The 21,325-nt window shown below is 45.5% G+C and overlaps 1 long non-coding RNA gene across 1 annotated transcript; it reads left to right on the top strand.

The window, feature by feature from the left end:
• The first annotated feature begins 126 nt into the window (after positions 1-126).
• LOC115615246 lies at positions 127-19,540 on the top strand. The gene is made up of 2 exons (XR_003993996.1): positions 127-680; positions 19,166-19,540. It is a non-coding gene; the product is annotated as an uncharacterized LOC115615246 (long non-coding RNA).
• Positions 19,541-21,325: the final 1,785 nt, after the last annotated feature.

Consider the following 21,325-nt stretch of genomic DNA (forward strand, 5'->3'; position numbering starts at 1 on the left):
CATCCATCCCAATAACTTCTGGTTGACCTGGAATGAAAATGTGTGTATATATAAAATTCAATCTTCTTTGAAAGATATGAAGTGATGGAAAAGCTGCTGCATCCCTTGGCAATCTGTTCCAATTTGTTAAAATAAGTTCTCCTAACTCTTCTTTAGACCTTCATTCAGATAAGGTTAGAGTCATTTAAACTGCTTGATTCATCATTCCTTTGCTTGCAAATGTTTTCTTGTTGCCAACGTTTCCAGATGCTGTTCAGGTCACTCTCGTACTTAGTTTCAAGAGCTTGTTGGAACATCTTATTCCCTACAGAGCCTCTGAGGTTTTGTTGTATTTGAAAAATCAAAAGTATACGATTGGATTCCCTAACAAAATGTACACAGGAAAACTGAGGACATCTCAGCAACTGTCTGAAGATAAAAAGATGCCAGCTAACCCTAAATCCTGCTGTGCAGATGAATAGCAGAAACATTGCTTGTGATTTTGATATTCCATCTGTAAATAACAGACACTTTTGGAGGCCACATATGATTTAATCCCAGAATCTCAAACTTCCATCTGTGCTGAGCAGATTCCTGAGTCTGTGCCTCCATCACGGAAGCTGCACTACAGAGCATCTGGTCCAACCTGGTTCCTGAGTGTGTGCAGGCTGCTCCTTGCACTGCAGTTTTCCCTGGAGTCGGTAAGTGAAACTGTTTGGATTTAATTGGTGATGATACTTGAAGTTGTGTTGCACTGACATAGAAGCCATATGTCCTTATACATATCCATATATCTATATTATATTTGAGCAACCTGGTCTAGTGGAAGGTGTCCCTGCCTGTGACAGGGTGTTGGAACTGGATGAGCTTCCATCTCAAACCAGCCTGTGATTCTATGATCCAAGGGAGCTGGTGCTACATTAAAACAAATCCTGAGTTTGATCCCACCAACTTCGGTTCCATGTTTTCTGACTGAAGTGGTGTCAGCACGGCTCCTTTCAGTTTACCCATACACCAGGGGAAAACACAGCTGGCTCATTGCATTTTATTGCACTGAACATTTTGCTTTCCACATTTCACTTCCTTCTGATTCCCTCCACTTTTCTTCTTTGCTTTGCTTCCAGGCTGTCCCCCTGAAGCCTTGCATTACCCTGCCACTTGGCCTCATGCTCACGCTAGCTCTCCTCCACCTTATTTTCCTCACAGTCCAATGCTTTCCTGTAAATCCACATCAGCTGGTCCATACCTGCCTTGTGCCTCCAGGCACTTCTGCCAGCACATCTTCATCCAGTTACCCAGCTGATGTGCTTGCAACAGGAATTTCCTGTGTCTTTTCTTAGCTGATCAAATCTCTGAGCATGAAGGAAAAAGAACTGATTTCTGCAAGGCAAAGAGGTCAGTGTGTTTAGTTGGTCCTCTCCTACCCAACTTTAGCAACCTGAGTATTGGCCATGGACCATGGTAACAACATCTGCCTATTTCTAAAGCTGAGTATCTCAGGGGATGACATGGGAATCTGGATATACTGTTTAATAACTAGACTTTTAAATGCCAGGGTTTTTATTCAGGTAAATCAATGTATTTCTTCCTTGAGCATCACAATAACCCACCAATTGAATTAATATTTAAACCTGTAAATTACAGCAAACAAAAGTGACCAGAATTGGTAGCCACTTCTTCCACATGAATTGAAGAGCAGGGATACTTGTGTCAGCAGTTGCAAGACCTGCCCAGCACTACATCTGCCAAATCACTGGGCAAAGCAGTGCTCTTATTTAGCAATCTGGAATGCCAAGAGATGCTCTGATGGAGTACGGAGGCATCATGTGGTCTCTGCATAACTGGATGTGCCATGAAGGATCTGCAGCCCTCAGCTGATGGTTGTTTAAGAAAGTGGTGCCTGTGCCTGCCGTGTGGTGATGCCCAGGAGATCCAAGTGGTTGTCAGCCTAACGGCATTTCTGGACAAGAGCCCAGTGTCGGTTTCCAGTCTTCACCACTGAAGCTGATGGCATCTCCTGAGCTTCAATGTTTAAATAGTTGCTTAAGGATTTTATTATCCTTCTCTGCATCTTTCAGTAAAATAGACCTGAGACTCCCAGACTCTCTTGGAGATCCCAGCCTTTGGCTATGCAGTCCTGAAGCTCAATCCTGTTCATGGAAGTCAGCAGGAATAATGTTATGGAATTCAGCGCAGATGCAGTTGCTGTAAATGAGCAAGGGAAGTCAAGTGGGATAAAGATTTAGGGAGAATTTGCTCATTTCAAAACAATGCTGCACCTCTGGGATCGGTCCAGCCCAGGGTACAGTGAAGACTGACTCTGCAGAAGTAGCGTGATGGATGGTAATGAATGCTTCTTTATATAAGATTTTCATTTTCAAGAGAGAAACATTTGTTATTGGTGAGTGATAGCGTGGTCTTTGAGTTTTCATCTGCTATTTCCTAAGCCACTAATAAATCTTAACAGCTCAAATTCTAGCTGCTTGTAACTATCTAAAAAAGCCTTTTCAAAGATGGGCAGCCTGGCCCACCATGACTGCTGGAGCTCTGGTCCAAGCAGAGAGACAAAAGTAAAAAGAGGGGAAGGTTGGAACTAGATGATCTTTAAGGTCCATTCCAATCCAAACCATTTTATGATTCAATGACCTACCAGCTCCTGGAAGAAATATACCTGCTTCTAGGTGACTGGGAGACTTGTTTCCTTTGGACTTTGACACAAATGCTTCCTTTGCTTTTCTTGTTCCAGGCGCCTGGCATTAGCTGGGGCTGAGATCAGCTTGATTCCCACAAGACATAAGGTTGTGCCAGGGCAGATTCTTGGATGTCTGAGTGAGGGAACTTGGCCCTGGACTTTGTGTAAAGACTGTCTTTTCCAAAGAGGTTTTGGTTGCTTCTCCAAAGCTACAGCGCTGCCAGCTCAGGAAATGGAAAGGGGCAAAAAGAAAGCAAAAAAACCCCCACAACCCACTAAATCATAATCTTTAAATCACGAGATTTGGAAAACAAACAAAATTACATTAAGAATTTTTATTCTGTCTTTTGACTTTTAATCTTCTTACTCTCCTGTGTGAGATTATTCTTCCATTTGAAATGAACCTTAACTGCAGGCTTCTCTGATGGAGACTGGGATGATCCTTTCTGAGGGGAGTTACAATGCATTCATTCTTGTTTTGACTCTTTTCCTTCCTTCTTTTTCTCCACTTCACCCCACCTTTTGTGTTGCGAGACTTACACTGGAACTACAAAATGTGTCTGGAGAAGATAATAGAAACCCTCCAAATAGAACCACTTCTCATATCTTATGTTTTCTGATTATTTTTAAATATAAAATTATCTTGGTTGCAGAAATTTTACACCTCAGAGTGTAACTGCACCATCAACCATTTTTTAATTGCTAGGAAAAAGCATTAGCTAAAACAGAGCTTTCTGGAACTTAGTGTTGTAATTAGATTTAGAACCTTTCACTGTATCTTAAAAATATTTCTCACGCATTCGAAGCACTTAAAATAATTGAAATTCATTCTCATTTCTTCATACAATTTCTGTCAACTGCACGGTGATAGAAATTATTCAGTAATTACAATAAATATAAGCTTAATATACATTGCAATTAACTGTCCACATAACTAGAAGTAGTATATCTTTCTTCTAATTCTCCTTTGAATTCATGGCTTCAGGAGTTGTCCCTTGCCTTGAGACCTTGCATCTCTCACAGTTTATCCCTACCAGCAGACAGCACCCGATTTACATGCTCTGATTTAATGCTGGGAGGGGTTTGTCCTCTGGTCGCGAGAGGAGCCAAGCTCTCCATGTGCATAGTCAGCCAGTCTTGCTTGGCTCGTGCTGCTGCCTGCAGTGCTGCAGCCCTTACATCAGGTGCCTTTACCCTGGCTGTGGCTCATGGGGCCTGAAGCACCACCAGTGACACGGAAGCTGAGAGCCAGGTCCTCTTGGCACAGCTTGCTGGGACCAGCATCTTCTTGCAGGACACCACCTCCATGTCGTTGATCTTCGTGGGAGTCTGAGCAAGAGACAACCTCCAAAAAGCCCAGTCAAGGAAACCCAAAGGTGAACTTCACTGAGCTAATGCTGTGCTTCAGCTGAAAGCCTGTTTTTGCGGGGGCTTGGGCTTTGTCCTAGGACAAGTGATGTTAAAAAGAGAGAGTTAAAGTATTGCTCTCCTGTGAGAGGATAAAGAAGTTCCTTTCTGGCCAGCGATGAAAGATGTGGCCAGATTTAGGCTGCCTACGAGCTCTCATAGGTGTGAAACCTCACAGCAAAGGGTCTGAGGTGGTTCTGGATCACCATACTTATGCTGGGCTGGTGGGCCCATGTTGCCTCACCATGAACGGGAGCAGCTGGAGAGCTTGTGAAGAAGAGAGTGTTAACAATGGCCTCTGCAGAGCAACCCAGACAAGAGGTGTGAGATAAATGCAGATCAGGAAACGGGCATCTCCAGCCCTTCACCTATCGGGGCTGCAGTCTCCAGCTCCAGCTTGTCTGTCTCAGATAGCCTGTAGCAGTATCAACCTTTGTCTGACAGAAAAGAAGTGAGGTGCTCAAACACCCTCTGGGCACATTGATTATTACATTCCATTCTTTGGTCTGTGTCAGCTGGGTTTGTTTTCTGTTTTGCAGTTATGGAAGAAGATCCCATTCTATGGGTGCATTCCTATCTCCCCTTTCCAACATCTGTAACTCTGTTTGTCATAGAATGGTTTGGGTTGGAAGGGACCATGACTTCTAAAATAGGTACTACTGTGGGTGAAGTTTGCACCCAGCGGAGTAGAGAGGTGATGCTGGTGACGTTGAGGGGGCAACACAAGTCCAGGGAGCTCATCAGAGGAGTAAAGATGTATCAGAAAAACAATTGCAATGTTAAATCCATCTGTTTGGGTTTTAATTTGATGGAGGGGGAAGGAGAGGGGGCTTCTGATACTTTTATTCAAGTGGCTCAAGAGCTCATGTTAACGTTTGCTTTTTAAAACACAGCATTGGCCTGCGTGTAAAATGAGCTTTGAAGTGTCGAGCTGACAAAGCCCAGGGGAAAGCAGGTCTTTTATTAACAACCGTGCTTCAGGAACCTGATTCTGATGTTTAGTGAAAGTGTTTTCTGTGTTATCAAAGGGAATTGCTGGGCTGAGGCACCCACTGGCCATGTGAGGAGGCTCCAGTGCCCATCTGCCCTCCAGCTCTCCCTCTGCACAGTGGGAAAGTTGGGTCTGTTCTGCCTGGAGAAGAGAAGCTGCGTGGAGACCTCAGAGCAGCTTCCAGTGTCTGAAGGGGGCTACAAGGACGCTGGAGAGGGACTCTTCATCAGGGACTGTAGTGACAGGACAAGGGGTGGTGGGTTCAAACTGAAACAGGGGAAGTTCAGATTGGAGATAAGGAAGTTCTTCCCTGTGAGGATGCTGAGGCGCTGGCACAGGGTGCCCAGAGAAGCTGTGGCTGCCCCATCCCTGGCAGTGTTCAAGGCCAGGTTGGACACAGGGGCTTGGAGCAACCTGCTCTAGTGGAAGGTGTCCCTGCCTGTGGCTGGATGAGCTTTAAAGTCCCTTCCAACTCAAACCAGTCTGGGATTCTATGATCTTCTTGTCTAAGATGATCCCCTGAGTAAATAAGGGGATCTCAGGAGCCCTTGGACCAAACACTGACATTTCTGTCCACAGCCCTGGACCCACACCAGCCAACTGCTCTCCTTGCAAGGGTCTCCCAACTTCACAAAATCATGCGTAACTTCATAAAGATTTATTAGAGACATTCTTGCCTTAAGACTATGGCAGGTTAAATGGCTTGTCTAAGGCTAGAGAAAGAGGTCAGTATCAGTGCTGTGATTAGGCATTTGCAATTCTTGGCTTTGAGATGTGAGGATCTGAGAATGCATGATACAGAGTGAAATACGAGCAGCCTGAATTTTTCATGTTGCAGGTCAAGTATATTTGGGCTAGATTCATCAAAGGAATAACCGGGAGAGAGATTTTTCATTTGTAGAATCTTAATGAATACATGACACTGCTATTCATTATTTATCTGCTTTCACATTTTAATTAATCGTTCTATTGGCCATTTCTGATTTTTTTTCTATATTTATAGCAAGCCATCACTTCAAAAGCATTGAATCATGGTGCTGTTTGTTACCTTTCCTAAAATGTCCTTAATATTAGGACAGACTGAATTTTGCTCTAACTTTTAAGTACATAAATGAGGGAGAGGAATTTAATCTATTTTTATATTCCTTTGAGTCCTGTCAAAAGCTGGTGGTTTTCCTTCCCCCAGATGCTTTTACAGTGCTTCTGACATAAATTAGCCAAGGAAGCTGGTGTTCCTTGTGCAGGAGGGAACCACTAGAGGACACCAGCAGACGACTCATGAAGCAAAGAGGAATGGCTAGAAACAGAGAAACTAGGGGGAAAAAAAGAGCAGGGATAGGGAAGTGCTGTTTCCTACCATTCCCTGGGGATGGATGGGGCTAATGCAGCACCTCCTTATTGCCAGGCAGCAGACATAGGCTGGGAATGCATAAATCCTTGCAGCGCCTCTTCATCCTTATTTCTAACGGTGCTAGACCAGACCTGCCTGGAGGAGCTTCTCCCATAAGCTCTGCAGAGCTGCTCTTACAGACCTGGAGAAGCTCCAGGACCCTGTTGCAGGGGAAGGGTGTGGGTGGGGTGACATTTCTCACCATGTCAGGGCTTGGAGCAACCTGCTCCAGTGGAAGGTGTCCCTGCCCGTGGCAGCTGCAACAGGGTTTTGTGTTTGGCCTTTGCCTTCCCTGTGCTATTCTCTGTATTGAACAGCTAAACCTTCAAATGCCAGGGGTTGCAGGGAATGGAAAAGCATTTAGGAAAATGCTCCACTCACCTCTAAAATGCTTTTTAAATGGCTTTGAGTTCGCTTCTGAAAAACAAAATCACAGACATCCAAATGCACCTGCCCGTAGAGGCTGCTGTGCCTGTGAGCAGCTTTGCCTGTGAGTGCAGGGCTGTGCCTCAAACGTGCCTCAGGGCATGTTTCCAAACCATTTCAACCAAACCCACCCCTATTTGTTTCTCCAAATTTCCTCAAACATATGATATAGTTATTGATTGCATCTTTTAAGACAATATAACCAAGCAGGTTATCTTTTGCTGTTAAAGCATTTTTCAGGTCTACAGTTTAATGTATGACAGAGCTATAAAATGATAATACCTGAGATTTCCAAGGTGGAACTTTTCTTCTTTTAATTAATACTTTCAAAAAAGTGAAACCTTTTCCTTATGGGAATGAAAGGAGTTTGGAGAGCATTCAGGTGGATTCCTAGTGAATCTGGCAGAACAGTGTGGTTAGAAAACAAGTATTCCTTTCCTCATTCTCAGTAGAAGGTGAAATGGTATTTTTTTTCCTGGTTGGATCATAGACAAGGAGTAAACACTTCCTCCACTAATGCTCATATCTCCAGTGTGCCTTATGTAGACGAACAGATGGGCTGGCCAAAAAAGACTCATACAGGGCTTCCTTTAATGGAAAAATGGGGATTCACCTTTCTCTGAGGATGGTGTTTGCTTTCACTGGGAACTATCCAGCCTTTCTTTATCTCAAATCAGAACTGGGGAAAGCACATCATTCAGACGTGGCCTTCAGGGGAGCAGCGATAACTTCCCTTCTAGGCTGGTGAGCGGCACCTTGCTCTGCAGGTACGAAATCTTCACATATGCAATGTATTGCCTGCTTTTACTGGGGGTGTTCTCAGACCAGTGCAGCACCTCTGCTTACACTCCCACTGGGGAAGGTGCAAAACCAGCCGTTTATCCTCTGGCCATGCGGATGCTGCGAGGGCTGGAGCAGCTCTGCTCTGGAGCCAGGCTGAGAGAGCTGGGCTGGGGCAGCCTGGAGAAGAGAAGGCTCCTGAAGGGGAGACCTTAGAGCAGCTCCAGTGCCTAAAGGGGCTCCAGGAAACCTGGAGAGGGGCTTTGGGCAAGGGCCTGTAGGGACAGGACAAGAGGAATGGCTTTAACCTGCCAGAGGGGAGATTGAGATGAGCTCTGAGGCAGAAGCTCTTCCCTGTGAGGGTGCTGAGGCGCTGGCCCAGGGTGCCCAGAGAAGCTGTGGCTGCCCCATCCCTGGCAGTGTTCAAGGCCAGGTTGGACACAGGGGCTTGGAGCAACCTGCTCTAGTGGAAGGTGTCCCTGCCCGTGGCAGGGGGTTGGAACTGGATGAGCTTTAAGGTCCCTTCAACACAAACCAGTCTGGGATTCTGTGATTCATATGATTCTATGAAAACCAGCCTCTGTGTGGTCTCTGCCCCAGGGAGGTTCCATGGCACTGAGCTGCTTTTTTAACGGAGCTTTTTAAATTGAAGTTTTTTATTTCATTTGTTTTAGCCATGCTGTAGCCATGTCTTTCTACCTGTGTTGCTATGCAGACTGACCCAGTCCAGGATGATGCCAACCCCATCCTGTGTCTGAGCCATAGCTGTGGCTTTCTGAGTTCATTCTGCTCCGTCCTTCCATAACCAGTCACCAGAGGGGGACAAAGCCCCACGCATGGCAAGTGCAGGAGTTAACCCTCCCCACACCGAAAAGCTCCTTCCACGAGCCTGCCAGGCGGGGGGTTGAGTTTTGGGGTCTCAGGTCCCCAGCTGCACCCTTGGGTGTCCCAAGCATCAGCTCTGGGTGTGAGGCTGGTGGCAGCCTGGCCTTGCTGCACGGACCAGCCTATTGCATGGCACCACTATCCCTTTGGAACAGGAAAAGATGTGTGTGCTCTTAAAAGCACACCAGCCCTTAAAACAGCTGTAGATTTGCTGGGGTAAAGTAGATTGAGCTCATATTGCAAACTCAGTTTCAGAACTGCTGGTTTTCTCCTATCTTTCATTGCAACAAAAAGGCTGTTTAAAAACTCCTGTTCACATGTATAAAGATATCTGCTCCCCCCAGTTTTGATCTGATTCCCTGAAAGCTGGGACACAGCTGATGCCCAAGTATTTAAGTTAGAATCGCCCATCCAGGAGAAAAATTTGGAACCTGTGGTATTGAAAATGAGAAGAGAAGCTGATTTGATGAGTGCTTGGCTTTTTCAATAGCTGGCTCTGCCTGATTGGACCCTGTAGGGGAAAACAAACGCAATTATTTGTGCGAGATTGAATTTCATTTCCCACAGAAAATATGAAATCTGTCACCTACACGCTCGCTGCAAGCCAGTGAGGGCCAGAGGATGCTCCAGCAGCGGTGCTACTGAGTACTGACAGTAGCAGCCAGCCCTGAGTCAGGGTGTGTGCACAGGTACCTGTGTCCTGTGCCACTGCCATGCGTGACCCCTAAAATGTGTGTCACTCATGTGGCAGCACTTGGCTCCCTCCCAAAAAGCATGGAATGGCAAAGCAGGTTCCTCAAAGGGAGGACCTGGGGCTGTCCCTGAAGGTACATACCGCATGCTGTAAGCCCGGAGCTGGTGCTGGGCCAGCCGAGCCTGATAGAAGGCAATTTGAGAGACCTTAAGATTTATAAATAATACACGGCTTGAGTCCTCTTCCTCAGCCTGGCCGGCTCGCTGCAGAATGGTTTTTCCTCTGGATCCTCAGACAGCCCCTCGCTCGGGTGCAGCTGTCCCTGGAAAATCAGTTTTAATGCCTCAAGCTGGGAGTTTGTATTGGTGTTTGAGGTGAGGTGTGTCCGAGCCCCAGCACCATCACCCCCACGCTGTGAAGCTCCTCATCTGCCACCGAGGATGGTGGGGGATGGTCCCGCCTCTGTAGGTGCAGTCACTGTGCTTGGTCCCAGCTGAACCTACACAGCAGTTGGCCATTTATTTAGGGAGTCAAGGAGTTTTCTCTCACGCAGACAGGAGAGACTGGAAAGCTAATGAGGGTTTATTCTGGTGGAGCTGAAGAGTGCATTTAAATATTGCCGAGACAGCCACAAAGTCACGCCTAGGGCGCTGTTTCACCCCTGCATAGTAGTCCTGGTGTCAGGGGTGGGATATGGGGCATGAAGTTCCCCACAGCCCATCCTGAGCAGCAGCATCCCACAGACCTGGAGCAGGTCCCCAGGGTCATAGCCAAAGGGTATCCTTTGCTGCAGAGGAGAGAGGAATTTAAGATGGAGGAGTTGAATAGAAAACCAACCGCGCTGATATGCAAGACTCCTCTTCCTCCTTAAACCATTTAATTGTAATTACCGTGCAAACAGAGGCCTGGGTAATTATTATGTGCTTTTGTGGGTGTAAATTTAACATGTCGTTCCCATGCAAGGGAAGACTTTTTCCTTTGAGTTTTTCTCCTTAACTCACTGCTTTCAGTTTCTGTATGGGTTCAGTATGGGTAGTCAATAGCTACCTGAGTGGGAAATAGCCCTGGACACCAGTGGCAGGGACTGACACTGCTCTGTGGCAAACCCAGTTTGCAGGAGGAGCTGGGGAGAGGCAGCAAATGCTTTTGCAGATGCTGGCTGTGACCACCCCAGCGCACAGGGGAAGGGATGTCAAGTGCAGTCAATAGGTCTCACAAGGCTTCTGAGAGCCTTCTTGTCCCCACCTGACCCACGGTGGTTAATGAGATCCAAGGGGACACTCAAGCTAACAAATCCATAGTTTAGTGCTCGGGGTTATGCAAGGCTCCTGAGGGAGGGCAGCAATGGTTTCACTTCTCCAGAGCTCATTGAGCCGAAGCACCAGTCTCTTTATGTCAAGTTAGCACAGAACAATGGTGAAAATGAATCTTAGGGACACTCCTTTGCATTTTTATGTCAGGCTGCCCAGCTCTTACAAATAAACTAAGCCCAGTGCTGAGCAGCTGATTTTCTGCTGGTTGGATAAAGATGCTGTCTGAAGCAGTTTCATCTGTTCAGTTTATCCTTTATTTCCCACACGTACACTCCACAGCATAACGTGTCCTGCTGAGAGTTAAACCTGTCAGTGCTTTTTGATTTACTTCCACTGCAATAGCTGACGTTTAGCTCCAAGCCCTGCAACATCAAAATCTGTTGGGCTTGTCCTTCCTGTGCACGACCCCTCCAAGGTCTGTGTGGAAAGCTGGAGGTGTGTTTTTGTGCCCACAAAGACCCCAATGTTCTCTGAAGTGTCAAAGGGGCCTTGACTTGCTCTTGGTATGTGTGTAAGCACAACGCTTCCTGCATTTGGAAGGACTCCCTGTGGAAATTACTAGGTTGAGTAGGCTCGGGGGCAATAAATGTGGAAGGGCTTATGCTTTTCTCTTGTTTTTCTTCTTGAAGTCCACCGGATCCATTTTGTCTTTAAACTGTGGAGGAGATGAGTGGAAAATTAAGATGTAGAAGAGAAAACCCCAGGCATTCATATTTCCAACAGGGGAAGCAACTTTCTTGTGCTAAAGCTTTCCATGGTATCTCCATGGGTCCTTGGGATGCTCTGTGTACCCTGCTATTACGATACCCCTTGAGCTGGTGGTGCTTTGACTGCAGGGAAAGGGTGTTTCTAAAATGTGGTGATTTCATGCCTAAACCTTGCCTTGTGGCTATAAGGCCCAAGGTGGTTTTTGACATTGTGTAGGTACTCTGAGTCAGCCAAGGCTACTTTTCTCAGTGCAGAAGTGCATCGTGTTCACAGCCGAGAGAAGCACGAGGACCCTTTCTTACACAAAACACGGATCAGGAGGGGAACATCCTGAGGATCTGCACTCTGTCCACTTCTAGTTGTTCCCCATGGTGAGTGGAAAGGGAACACATTCTGTGTCCATCCTGCTGTCCCTCTGAGTGACACTGCTGTGGATTTACCAACGCAGCGCAGGAGAAGGTGAGCACTTGCAGGGCTTGTTGCATGTCCATGTGCAAATGATACTCAGCCAACAGTGACCTGCTCTTTAGTGACCTCATCTGTGAGAGGTACTTGTGTGTGTGTGAGAAACACCCGAAATATTTGCTTAAGAATGGGAAAACTGCTCTTAACAAGTGATTATGAAGAGAAGAATCAGGAGGATGATGACAATGTCTGGTTCGATAACAAAGTATAAGTTACTTTCTTTTCCGAGGAAAGCACATGAGATTTCGAATCAGAAGGAGGAGCTGGGATCTGGACATTTTGCTGATGTCAATCAATTTTATTGAGTTGAACAGAATTAATGATTTCCTGCAATTTTAAAAATAATTCATCTAATTGAGCATTTTTAATTTGAGCTTTAAAAATATCTTCTGGACCTTCTTTTCAAAATCAAGAGAACATTTGAAAGAGAATCTTCTCATCAGCTCCCATTTAATAGATGTGTATTTTTCAAGGGGATGATTACATCCAACTTTCCTAATGAGCTCCAGGGATTGGACATGGCCAAGAAAAATGCCTGGCTTAGGTCCTGCTTGCTTTGGTTTCTCCCATCTGTGGAATAAGTGGAGAAGCAATTTTATAGGTCACAGGGTAAGATGGTGAAGAGAATGTGACACAGATCTAAAGAAAGCCCTTGGTCTTGTAAAGCAGGATTACATCAATTGGTGTGACCCGTCCTGGATTTTGATTTGCCCTGATAAGTTTGGAAATTTACTTGTAATGTTTAGACACTGTCATTATTTCCATAGTCTTGGAATTTCGTTCTGTCTTGTTCTGGGTTTGAACTTCCCCAAGGTCTAGAGTTTGTCAGGAGTCTGGGTTGCGTGAGTCTCTGGGGGGGGGGGGAGCAGAAGGGCTTTGTGTTTTATCTGTGTCTTTTGAATGTAAATTCAGAGCTCTCTTGTTCAGTGCCTTGGAAAATAACTGGTGACAAAAGAGATTGGGAGTTTGGATACGAGTTAAATTGAGTATTTGTCCTGAACCAAGAGTGCACTTGAACTATTGAGGAGATTCGAAGAGTTGCACTCATTTTTAAAATAGCTTTTCTGTTTTCTCCATCTCCTAAAGTTCTCTGATGCTGGGCTCGAGCGCCAAACCAAGCAACAGTCCCAAACACTCCCAGTCAATTTGTCTCTTTTGTCATGGCAAAATACCGCAGGAGTTACAAACATCACGTGTGGCTCAAAGCCTCTACAGAGACTTCTATAACTTGTCAAGAAAGGGATAACTCCACAGAGCTGCTGATGTCAGAGATGGACCCCAGCTGAAGTGTTCATATTGTCCCAGCCTCTAAAAGCAGGGAAGCTCAGCTTTAAGCATGTGCTTCCATTTACCAGATTGGGCAAAACCTTTCAAGTCAGTTTAATTAACCACGTAGCGGTGCACCCCTGAGCCCCCGGGAACCCCTGAATTACATGCTGCAGTCCCAGGTCGGTATCTCTGAGCCGCCTTGCTTTCGTGAATTGCAGTTTATTCCTCTTGGACTAAGGCCTAGTGCCTTCCGCCTTGGAGACGATTCCCATAATTCCTGTGTAATTAGATTAGCTCTAACTAGACCTACCTATAACAGACGAAATACATTTTTCTAACCTTCCCAGATCCCATTGAAAATGCCACATGGGAGCTTGTGCTCAGCAGGGACCACAGTGACAGAAAATAGCCTTTTTAAAATGAAGAGTTCTTTAGCATTAACAGCAGGACTAGTGAAGCTTAAGAAGATGTGTTACATGATAAGGGGGCTCTGGTTTTGCTTTTATTGTCTGAACCCAGTTTATAGAGTCCAGAAACCAGGAGGTACTGAAATGGCTGGTTCTTCATTGCCTCTTAGTATTTATTTATTTAGAAGGCACCAGAAAAATCACTGCATTTTCTGACAAACCTGCCAAGGAATTTGCTCGGTAGGCACAAATAATGAGCAGCGCGGGGACGTGGCTGACAGATGATAGTCCTACATGTTTGTAAGCAACTCAAAATCCATTACTGTGTGATCAAAATTAGGTAAGAGCCTAAGGAAACACTGCAGCAGGGTCTGAAGGCTAAGATATCAATTGTGATATGCTACCTAGTAATCAGCTACAAGAAAATGTACCTTGCTCAGGTTGTGTTTCTAGTTAGCAGAGAGTGTGTAAATGAAATAATGAGCATACTTGTGGCAAAGAAAATATTATGCTTTCAAGCAAGAGACTGTCCTTATTTAATGCCTTGCTTTTTATTAAGAGTAGCTGCAGAGGCGCATCCTATATGTGCTCAGCAGAGCCAGCTTCATGAATTATATGTTGAGAATAATTCATCAGACAAATTCATGTCCATGAATAATCTGCATTCAGTTCATGACCTTTACCAAGCTGTTTTTTCCAGACCTCAGAGCTTTCAGCTGATGCTGGGCAGAGACATAAGAACCCCAGAGAAGCTTTTCTCCCCTCTCCCCTCCTCTAGCAGGATTCCTCATTTTGGGACCAGGGCAGGAAAGCCTCAGCCCGGGGGATGTCTCAGGTGCATCTGAGACCTGGGAGAGGTCAGATGAGAGGGAGCTCAGTGCACTGCTGGTGGCTCTGGTCCCTACTCCTGGGCTGCAGAGGTGGATCCATCCAGGCAGTGGCCAGTGCTGGAGTTGCATTAACTTTCATCTCACCGTTGCTGGACTCTGGGAAATGAGGCAGGGCAGCCTGTCCTGGTGAGGCAAGTCCACAAATGTTTATTCACTGCAACAGCTGGCTGCTTATGCCAGCACTAACCTGATGGGAAAAACATCAGTGAAGCAGCTCTCTGCTGATGGCAGCTCTCACTGCGTGATCTGAACTCATTTTGCACACCTTAGTGAGAAGAGGATAAAATAAAATAGCATCAGGAGCATGGACAGAAGCTTAGAGAAACACAGATTAGAGCTACAAGCGGTTGTAAGCCTCAACCGCTTACTCATTCCTCAACTGGCTTTTCTCATCATGCCAAAAATTAATAGGAAATAAAAGAGCCAGAAAGCAATAGGGCTGTGTCAGGAGCAAAAACCGACTCAGAGATTTCCATTTAGCAAATATTATATCTTAATATTAGATGAGTTTGGTGTTAGTGATTTTAACAGTGAACTTTAGCATTTTTAGTATGAAATATTTACATTCTCCCTCATTTGCTTTCAGCAGTTTCACAGAGCTTTGTACTGCTCTCACACAGAATTCTTATAAATTCTGCAATGTTCTTTATTTGTTCTTGTGGTTTAGATGGTAAGTAGAATTCTGTAGAACCTGCTACTGTGGGAGTGGGCTCCCCTGGGGTTCCTCAGGTCCTCTGGCTCATCTGGGTGAGGGAAAGCTTGAGAGGCTACAAGTCCTGGTGTTGCTGTGGCAGGGGCCAGCTGGTTTAGCTCAGGAGACCTCAGGTCACCTGCAAAATGAGCAGGAAAACCCAGTCTTGGGGTTGGACGAGCTGCAGGGTCTAGTCCTGTCTTTGCTTTCACCCCTCTGATGAAAGCAGGGCCTCAGTTTCCCTGCCTGCAAAATGAGGGACCGGTAATGATGTACCATTGTAAGAGTGGATGAGAAGCTCAAAGCAAAAGATGTTGTGTAGAAAACATGCAAAGGAATATTGAAAGGGTTTCAGTATTCAGCAGTGTACAGTGAGGTTTATTTGCTGTCTCATCTTGTTTGCTCTTTCATCAGGCCACTGATCAAAAGCTCATGAAGAGAGAAGACCTCATATTCTTTTACAGGGTATTACTGACCCAATGAACCTGCAGCAGGTTTGTGGTGCAGAATGTGGCAGCATTGGGTTCTTCCTGTTGGGGCTTTTATGAGGGTTGCAGAAGCAAAAGCATGGCTGGATGGTGCCTTCATTATTGCATTAATTATTTTAGGCTGCAAAAGAATTAACATGGATAATTTTCCCATTTCAACATCTGCTTCAGACTCCGTCTCCAAGGGTTCCCAATGGCTCCAGCACACAAAACTGTGGGGTCGTATTTGGAGGACAGTGGACATGTGATGACCCAGCCATATGAGGGCCTCTTAAAAGCATGCAGCCGCATACCAAGAAGAAGATAAGAGGAAGAAAACATCTGCAGTCGGATACATGGGAAGAACACCAGGAATTAGGTGATTCAATAAGGACACTTACCGAGCCGCATGATTGCCTCGTGCAAGAGGGCTTTTACCAATCAAAAGGCGCATGACCGCATGTAGGGATAGAAAACTCTGTATATAAAGGGATCGTGAGAACAATAAAGTGGCTTCTGCTTGATTCACATTGAATCGTATAGGGTCCATTGTCATCTCTCCTCACAAAACCCTTTAAAACAATCCTCTCCATATTTCCCACACTCAGCAAGCCTGATAATGAGGCCAGTAGATGTAGGTGATGGGCCTGCGTGATTTAGAGGGGCATTAGGGTTATGCTGAGCTGACCTGTTTATTCCCAGTTGGCAATTTCGTCACAGTGCCCTTTGTCTCAGAAATATTTTTGCATTTAAGCTTTTACAGCCAGATTAAGGCCAGAAACATTCAGCCATGAAACTTCCACCTTAGGCTCAGGAGCACAAGTTGCTCCACTGCTTTCCATCTAATTGCCCTCATGTGTTGGCCTGGAAACACTGAGGAGCTCTGGTGAGCTCTCCATAACTGATGTGAGGGTAAGTGCACATCTCCCACTGGCATTCAAAGGGTTACTTGCAAAGAGTTTACATGTCTTGACTGTCAAGTCTCTGTCTCCATGTATTTCCCACTCCTGTCTCTTGGGTGCAAGGTTTTCTGCTTTCAGTCTTTGCCTACCAGGCTGGAACTCCACTGAAGCCTCCATCAAACATCACTGCTGTGCTGCGCCTCAGTGCAGTGCACGTATGCCCACCTTCCCTGCGAGGAGGAGGAGGGTTAGAAAGCTAAAGTATTTAACCTGCCTGTCAGTGTTATTCATGGCAGGTGAGTGGCTGAGCAGCATTTTGCAAGGTTGCCTGTGAATAATAGATAGGATGGTCAGTCTTGGCACGGGAGTGTTACTCCAACTGTAGAATAATTCACATGCCTGAAGGAAAAAAGGTGCACATCTTAATTCTTTTCATTTTCTGTAAGCAACAGAGTCATAGAATCAACTACTGGTTGAGTCTAGAGGTTGGAAAAGACCTTTAAGACCATCAAGTCCAACCGTTCCCCAGCACTGCCAAGGCCATCGCTAACCCATGGCACTGAGGGCCTCGTCTACACGGTGTGTGAACACTTCCAGGGACAGTGGCTCCACCACTGCCCTGGGAAGCTTGTTCCAATACCCAATGACCCTTTCAGGAGCAAAAGGTATCCTTTGATGGCCAAGCTAGAACAGTCGCAGCTCTGCTCCTTGGGACCATTCATGGGGGGGTCTGCCCATGGCTGCTGCCTGGGCAGGGCAGAGGAGCACAGACACACTCTGCCCCCTGCAGACCTCATGGGCTCTGAGTCACTGGCTGTGCCAGCATGTCGGCGTGTGACTGCACAGAAATGTGTGCAGATGGATTTATTGCTGTGGGTGAAGTTGGATCATACCAAGGTTCCACGGCTCTGGGACTGTACCTAACTCATATCCTGGCATGGTGCGACCAGGGCGGGAGATGAATGTGTGGCTGCCCTCATCTCCTCCCTCTAGGTTTGGTTTGCAGTTCAGAAGACAGATGGACAGCCATGTACACAAATACACTCAGATTTCTCCCCACAGAATGATGTCATTCTAGGGCTTTTTATATTCAGGGTAAAATATTGTAATAGCACCATTTCCTTCAAGCAAGAAAATAGTTGAGCAGATCTTATAAGAAGCCTCCGAGTCTATTTCTTTACTGGGAATTGGATATTTTTTTGTTTCTTTGAAAAAAGCTGCTTTTCTCACCATAAAAATATCATATTTTGGCTGAAATACAATTTTTCTTGTGTTTTGTAAAGAGATGCATTAAGGGCTGAATATTCTCAGTTTTGATTCTGTCTAGAAAGTCTTAGCTTTCTATTTTGACCTACTGACATCATATAAAGAAGTAAACAAACAAAAACCCTCCAGCTTTTTTATTTTTATAAGCTTTTATTTTTACTTACCCTTTCCTCAGTGGCTTTTTACTCACCCTGGCAATCCACCTGGTAATAGAAGTGATTATAAGTGTGCTTGAAAACTACATCATCCAGCACTTGACAAATACACACACATCCCTCATGGTTGGAAAACAGCATTTTGATTACTGGTTTGTTAATACCAACACAAATGAGTCACAAAAATCTTGCTGCGAATTCTGTGTGTCAAAGAGAGTCTGTCCATTGACTTATTGTACTTTGACTCAAGTATTTGTTATACAGAAACGTAAGAGATGGAGAGCTGTAGCTCATCTGAAGGGATCTCATGTACAACAGCCATCTATGAGAGGCAGCAGAAGGCTGTGGTGGCCAGAGAGGTAAATAGAGAGGGTGGGTTGTGTGGCTTTAACATACGGCCACAAGGGCATTGGAGTGAGGCCTTTAATTTCATATTAGGATTCTTCTCGTATTTGCTGGATAGAACAATATTAACCTTTTGAATTTATTTAGAAACTCATTAGTGCTTTTTCTATAGTCCATTCTTTTCCTGATTAGTTCTCCTCATTACAATTCAAATTTCTTTCTGCTACATTTACCACATTGTCCTGCTTTCTCTCATCTCTATTGTTGCTCAGCTTAATTTATTAAAGCACTGAAAAAAGAAGGGGGGGATCGGTTGACATAGCTGCCTTCCCGCTCTTTGGTGCTTGGGAGGAAGAGAGAAGAAGGGAGACACCCATGAGCTTGCCTCGCCTCCCTGGGCTGGAGGCATGGTGGCAGCAGCTTCTATACAAGTGTGCAATGCAAACATGGTTCATGGTGGCAGCATCAGATAAAAGAATTTCTGAATCAGCACTAGTCTGTGCACAAAGCTGCCAGCAAGACACTGAAGTGCTGGGTGAAGGCAGCTGCCTTCACGCATGCCTCCAGTGACTCTCACTTCCTATGTGGCTTTAGCCTGTGGGGCTTGACTTTCCTCCTTTCTCATTCAAGTTTTTGCTCAAGGGGTTTAAAATGGAATTCACTCTGAAAGGTCAGTGACCTCATCATGTCCTGGAAACTTGCACAACTCTCCTCTCCCTGACTCCTCTGGCATCCTGTTTCTAAGGTTATTCTAAAAACTATGGGTATGCCTTTAGTAGTGTTTCTTTTATGTAGAATCATAGAATCCCAGACTGGTTTGTGTTGGAAGGGAGCTTAAAGCTCATCCAGTTCCAACCCCCTGCCACGAGCAGGGACACCTTCCACTAGAGCAGGTTGCTCCAAGCCCCTGTGTCCAACCTGGCCTTGAACACTGCCAGGGATGGGGCAGCCACAGCTTCTCTGGGCACCCTGTGCCAGTGCCTCAGCACCCTCACAGGGAAGAAATTCTGCCTTATATCTAACCCAAATCTTCCCTGTTTCAGTTTGAACCCATCATCCCTTGTCCTATCACTACAGTCCCTGATGAAGAGTCCCTCTCCAGCACCCTTGGAGCCCCCTTCAGACACTGGAAGCTGCTCTGAGGTCTCCACGCAACTTCTCCAGGCTGAACAGCCCCAATGTTCTCAGCTTGTCTTCATACAAGAGGTGCTGCAGCCCTTCATCATCCTCACATATGTACTTGGTATCAAGGTGGAAGCCTGAGAGTTGCTGTAATTGCTCTGGACTTCACACATCTTCAGTGCAATATGAATTGACATTTTGGTCAGTTGAGCAATGCATCTGTATCCTGTGTGCTTGTGATTAAAGATGCATATGCTTTTGACAAGAGATGATTAAATTCAGCCAGATGATTGCAACCGTCCTCATCGCTGTGGTTATTGGTGAAGTTGAACATCTCACCAATGAGATGGGAATGAATGTGTTTTTGCAGGAGCAGTCATAAAACAGGGAAGTGCCAAAGTATTTTATTTGAGGAACAGAGGAATTAACTCCCTCAGCAAAGGTTAGAGAGAGAGTTTCTGGCAGAGCCACAAAAATAATATGAAATCCTGAGTTTCTACTCCAATGCCTGAATCATAAAATCACGATTTCTCTGAATTCTTTTCTGTCTGTGGTAATTATAGTTTTGGCTGGTTTCTGTCCTTTATAAAAACCTGCCTTTCACACATCTTGTGAAAGTAAAAAAAGAAAATAAAACAATCATAATTTTCCAAGTGTATAATTCTGGACTCCAGCAGAGGCTTAAAACAAGTGAGGTAATTATTCCACTCGGTTCAGCACCATTTGAAGCATTAGGCTGTTTTGTGAATTGTAGTTTTAAAATAAGACGCATGAGCTGGAAAAAGTTCAACGAGCAACATGTAAAATAAAATAAATGCTCGCAAATATCAGCCGAAAGAAAAACGGAGCTGGCTCTGAGCCTTTGGCGTGAAGGTGACTGGAGGAAGACAGGAAAGATCAATGATGTGGAGGGAAGGTTAAAGAAATAAAAACCAAAAAGAAAGATTTGATTTTCTTCCTGTAGATGATGGGAGGGCACCAGGACATGCTCTCGGGCTGAATTAATCCTGGTGCAGGCTAAAACATCCCCCAGACTTTCCCCAGGGCTCCATTTGGCCCATAGGCAATCACAGGAGGTCAGGGAGGGGAAGCTGCCAAGAGGAGGTGGAGCTGGCTAGTTAAAGCCCAGACCAGACGTGCATTTGTTAGCGCTGGTTAATGAACTTGTTCCTGGCAATCAGCCACCGGGGCAGGAGGTGGCCTTGATTTGCAAGTTGTGATGCCAAGAAAGTCACCCATAATTGCCTGTGATCTTGTGGCTTTCTGATTTTCACCTTGGTCTTCTGTTCTCCTGCCAATGGGGTTTGTACGGGTTTGGGGTTTTTTTTTCCTTCTCTCTCCCCAGGTTCTTTGCTTCATATTAACACCATTTTCATGCTTATTGCTACTGCTGTGATTAAACCTCTGCCATGGTCTGATTTTGGGTGCAGTACCCTTGGTGACTGGAAAACATCAGCTATTCACACAGGTAAGGGGAGCAAAGTTACCTACGGTTGCAGAGGGGATTCAAGACCATTACCTGTGGCTGAGGAGAGCACAGTTCACTTGATATGGGCTGCAGGACACCCTTATAATATTGATTTCTAGTTTTAAATAGCTTCTAGGTGCTAACAGCCCCACAGGATTGTTTCCCCCCTCCTTTCCCCAGACAATCCTCCAGTTTGGTTGCAGTTCCAGTTTATTTTCTGTAGTATCTGAACACACTCTGTTGTACTGCGAGCATCACTGAGACACTACTCAGTCATCTGGGGATGACACAGGGGCTGCCAAACAGGACCAGCACTCCTGGAGGATGATGTGTTGCCCACACAATCCTCCTGCCCTTGGTGGTGCGCCAAACTGCAGACTGGACAGAGCAGAAGCAGTAATGTAGGCTTGGGGTCCCCATGTAAAAGGAAACAACCAAAGGCCGAAATGATCTTCTGTTTCATGAGAGGTGTGTGTGCATGTAGCAGAAAGTAGTTGACTGCAGGCTGCATGTGTAATGCAGAGCCAGAAGTTGGAGGTCAGGAGGAAGGAAGGTTTGGGTTTATTCCTGCGTTCTTGGAGGCAGGAAAGCAGTAGAAGTTGCCATCCTGCAA

This window comes from Strigops habroptila, chromosome 13, assembly GCF_004027225.2.
Source record: "Strigops habroptila isolate Jane chromosome 13, bStrHab1.2.pri, whole genome shotgun sequence".
Classification (NCBI taxonomy): Eukaryota; Metazoa; Chordata; class Aves; order Psittaciformes; family Psittacidae; genus Strigops; species Strigops habroptila.